Here is a 4,875-nt window from a genome sequence, read left to right as displayed (position 1 = left end):
CTGTGCTATGTTTAAGTGTCTTACTAAAATAACGATGTCCCTTTGTTCTTGCTAATAGTTAGGACTCAGTTTTAACCAGGCTTAGGGAGTCCAGGTTTTAACTCCATGGTTCTCAACATGTGGGTCATGGTCCCCACAGTGATCATGTATCAGATATCCTGCATATCAGATACTTACATTACTGTTCACAACATTAGCAAGATCACAGTTAGGAGGCAGCAACGAAATAATTTTATGGTTGGGGGTCACTACAACATGAGGAAGTGTGAGCAGCATTAGGAAGGTTGAGAACCACTGTTTTAACTTCTTCATGTGTGCATTTGATAAAAATGTCATCAATTATCAAATTATTATGCTTATTAATCACTGACAACATAATCACGAAACTTTAGTTACTGAAGAGCATCTATTCTTACCAGGAAATGGTGAGGTTGTTAACCCGAGTTCTAGGCAGACTAAGTCTAACTGGCTAAGGTTGGTGTTCTAGTGAGGGGAATGGACAGTGACAGCGATGAAGCCAAGGAGGCAGTAAATGCAAACGCTAACATGAAGGAGGAGCAGTTGAGAAGCAGGGCTTGGAACACTGCTCAACCTGCTGCTCCCGGTCTGCAAGGAAACACTGCCTGAGGATTATTACAGTTGCTCTTTAAGTTGCAAAGTTTTAGTTTTTGTGAACATGATAGTTTTAAGGGTGAAGGGGGTAAAAGTACTGCTGTCCCAAAGTTTTGATGTCTTAATGTCTGTTGTAGAGTTTGGATAATCTGGTAACGTATTTTAAAGCTCACTTTGGTCCATGCACCCATCAGTCAGTAGATGTGAAAAGCACATTTTTCATAATGTCATTTGAAATTTTAAAATAAATATATTGTCTAAAACCAAATGAGACCATGGTGACCTTATTTGCTTTTATATATAAAAGTAAGGTATGTGCAGTTTCCAAAGTCAAATAGTTATTATAAAGCCATTATGATGAAAAAGAATAATCCTCAACAGAAATTTCCTTTTATTCCCCAGAGACTCACACACAAAGTAAATAAATGTAATTTTTAATTAGAAAGAAATAACATATAAATCCTTTTCCAACCTGCATATTTCATTAGTAGCTTGACTACACGTACAATTTCAGGTTAAAAGCAATTTTCTCTCCATTACTTTTGGTGTATCTGATTGTAGATGCTGGCCCTCTCAGATTGCTGCACAGTTGTCCTCTGTCCTGTTTTGATGTGTATGAATTAGTGCTTCATGCTTGAGTGTGTGTGTGTGTGTGTGTGTGTGTGTGTGTGTGTGTGTGTGTGTGTGTGTGTTTCTTGCCCTCCCCAATCTCTGGCTTTTCTAGTCTTTCCACCCTGACTTCCATGATGAGTCTTGGGGGTGATGTAGAAGTCCTATTTTGGGCTGAACATTCTATTGACATTTATTCTCTGCATCGGTGAGTTGTGTTTTTCTGTGTTAACCACCAGCCACTGTGAGAAGAAACTTCTCTGATGAACTACACTAGTCTGTGGGTATAAAAATACGAATTTCGAGGACACTTTGATTTTGTGTCCCTTTAGCAGAATACTAGTAGTAGGTTACCCCAGGGGCCTATGAGCTCCTCAGCTATGGTTTTGACCAAATTTACATTTTGGCTGAGAAGATTAACATCTTAGAGATTGACTGTTTCGTCATGTACATTTTTCAACTGGCCATTTTCAGACCCATTCCCGAGTCTGTCCTCTGCTGTCACCTTTGCTCCAAATCTAAGCTTCTGAGGGACTGGACCAGCAGGCATGCTTCATACTGATTCTCTCCTACAGCTTCTTCAGAGTACAGCTTGCTCTGTCCACTTTAGTCATAGTACAGCTGGTTGTTTTTCACCAATTTGTTGAAATTGATTATCTCCCTGTCTTACCTGTTTGGAGCTTAAACTCTTTTAAGATTTTATGGCAGCATTACTTTTTTCCTGCTTTGTATACTTGTGTGAGTTTTAACACCATGATAGAGTACCATACAGGTCCACTATGTCCAATAACTCTTGTGAACCATCTCCTCATTGTTCCCTTTCCCCTGGAAACCACGAATATGTCCTGTATTTGTGTGGTCTGTCTTCTGCAATATTATAAACAATATTATAAATAGTATTCAGTATTTTAAACTAATTTATTTTACTTAGAATTTTTTTTGTTTGTTTTTTGTTTTTTGTTTTTTGAGACAGGGTTTCTCTGTGTAGCTTTGGAGCCTGTCCTGGAACTCACTCTGTAGCCCAGGCTGGTCTCGAACTCACAGAGATCCACCTGCTTCTGCCTCCCGAGTGCTGGGATTAAAGGCGTGCGCCACCACCGCCCAGCTTACTTAGAATATTTTGAGATTGATCTAGGGTGATGTGTCTGTCAGTTTTTCTTGTGCCCTTTTCCTTTAGTCTTGTTTTATTGCAGTAGGAGTGAAGAGGGAGTAACTCTTGAGGTCAGTACACCATCTTTGCTGTCTTGGTCATGACGACAATTAGCTCACTCTTACATCTTTTTCAAACCTAACGTGCCACTTTGTTTCAAGCACCAGAAATGTAGAAATATAGTTTTACAAAGTTTATGTCAAATTATATATGAGCTTCTCCATCTCTGAGTTGAAAATCAGTACTCTATAATAATTCCTGGAGTGTGTTTCCTTTCCTTTACACTCCAAGTTTGTCAAACAGTAGTTTGCTCTTTCATTTTCAATTTGAGTCAGCCTTTCATGTCAAAATGGCACTGCATTCTCTTCACTGTCACCTGTCTGAAAGATTCAGTAGAGAGTCCAAATGTGGATTCAGAGGCTGTTGAGCACTTACCAGCTGTATCTATAGATTGCTTCATTTCCTAGACCATTTGTAAAATTGGGGTTTCATTACCTACTTGACATTTTGTTTTGAGAAGTGATGGATGGAAAGCATGTAGAAAAATTATACCAAATTAGGTATACTGGCCAGTTTTATTTCAACTTGAGCATAAAGAGAAGAGAGCATCAGTTGAGAAAATGCCCTTACCAGACTGGCTTGTGGGACATTTTCTTAATTAGTGATTGATGTGGGGATGGCCCAGCCCATGTGGGTGGTACCATTCCTGTGTAGGTGGTCTTGGGAGTATATAAGAAAGGAAACTGAGCAAGTCATGAGGAGCAAGCCAGTAAGCAGCACTCCTCTATGTCCTCTGCATCAGCTCCTGTCTTCAGGTTCCTGCCCTGTTTGAGTTCCTCCCCTGGCTTTCTTCGGTGATGGACTGTTATGTGGAAATGTAAGCTGACATAAACTCCTCTCCAAGCTGCTTTTGGTCATGGAGTTTTATATCAATAGAAACTCTTAAGACACAAATTGTTACCAGGTAGTGGGGCTATTCCTATAATAGACTTGACCATGCTTTGTGGGAGGATTGTGAGGGGACTTTGGAACTTTGGGCTAGAAAAACTGTTGAGTGCTGAGAGCTTAGTGGACTGTTGTATGTCAGCTTGAAAGTAGAGTGATGCAGACAATGAAGGGGTGATGCAGACAAGACCTGTGGTCCAGAGGGGGCCAAGGCTCCATCTCATTCTGGCAGCCAACTTGATAATGTGCAAGAGTTTCCCAGGTGGTACTGATCTTGACATAAAAGGGTCATGGAGAGCAGCTGAGGCTTGGCATTGGGAGAGGCCATTGGTGAATGTGTAGCTTGAGTGTAGTCCTAGAAGCCCTAGGACTGACAGAGTTATGGTCAGAAATTTAGGTGTAGTGCCATGTGGCAAGGTTAGAGTCGCTGAAAAGAGCACAGGTGAAGCTACTGGTAAAAGTGCAACCCAATTGCAGTGGAGACCCCAATATTTTGGAGATGTGACTATAATGGAATGACCACTAAGGACAGCATCATCCATGAAGTGAAGCTGCTTGGGCTTGTGCCTCCTAGGAAACAATCTATGTGTTATGTATGAAAGAGCCAGAGAAATGTCGCTGCCAAACTCTTTGGAGCCCAGAAGATCATGAAGGAATCCCAGAATTGAATTAATCTGTTAATAACACAACTGGTAATCATTACATTAAAGTTTATACTGTTGGACTTTGGTTTTGTTTTTATTTGTGACTGTGCCCTGGTAATTCTCTCATAGAATAACAAAGTATTTTGATTTTAATTTTACAGGAGTCCAACAGTTGAGATACTTTGAACTTTAAAGAGACTGGAGTTTTAGAAAGTTTTGAATATTTTAAAAGAGACTTTGGACTTTTAAGTGTTTGAAATTTTAAAGACTGTAGGACGTTTTAATGTTGAAATGTTTTAAGCCTCATGTGGTGGTGCATGCCTTTCATCCCAGCACTTGGGAGGTAGAGGCAGGTGGATCTCTGTGAGTTTGAGGCCAGCCTGGTCGGTCTACAAATCGAGTTCTAGGACAGCCAGGGCTGTTAAACAGAGAAACCCTGTCTTGAAAAAAACAAACAAACAAACAAACCCAAAAAAACAAAACAAAATGTTGGAACATTTTATATTGTGATGTTGATATTACTGTGAGATTTTGGGGGGATGAACAAGAAAGGAAAGGTTATGGCCTAATGGTGATGTGTTCGTGTGTCAAGCTGATAAGGGTTCAACGTGACACAAACTAGAGTCATTTGGGAAGAGAGAACTCAATTGAGGAAATGCTCCCACTAGATTGGACTGTGGGTAAGTCTGTGGGACATTTTTAAAATTAGTGATTGGTGTGAAATTAACTCACATCTTGTGAGTGGTGCCAGTCCTGGGTAGGTCGTCTTAGGAGTATATAAAAAAGTAAATGAGCAAGTCATGAGGAGCAAGCCAGTAAGCAGCAGTCCTTGTGGTTTCTGCATCAGATCCTGCCTCCAAGTTCCTGCCTTGAGTTTCTTACTTGGCTTCCTTCAACGATGAACTATGATGTGGA

The sequence above is a fragment of the Peromyscus californicus genome, unplaced genomic scaffold (genome assembly GCF_007827085.1).
Source record: "Peromyscus californicus insignis strain IS unplaced genomic scaffold, ASM782708v3 Scaffold_11__1_contigs__length_118956290, whole genome shotgun sequence".
NCBI lineage: Eukaryota > Metazoa > Chordata > Mammalia > Rodentia > Cricetidae > Peromyscus > Peromyscus californicus.
The sequence above is the reverse complement of the archived record's forward strand: the minus strand, read 5'-3'. Positions refer to the sequence as shown.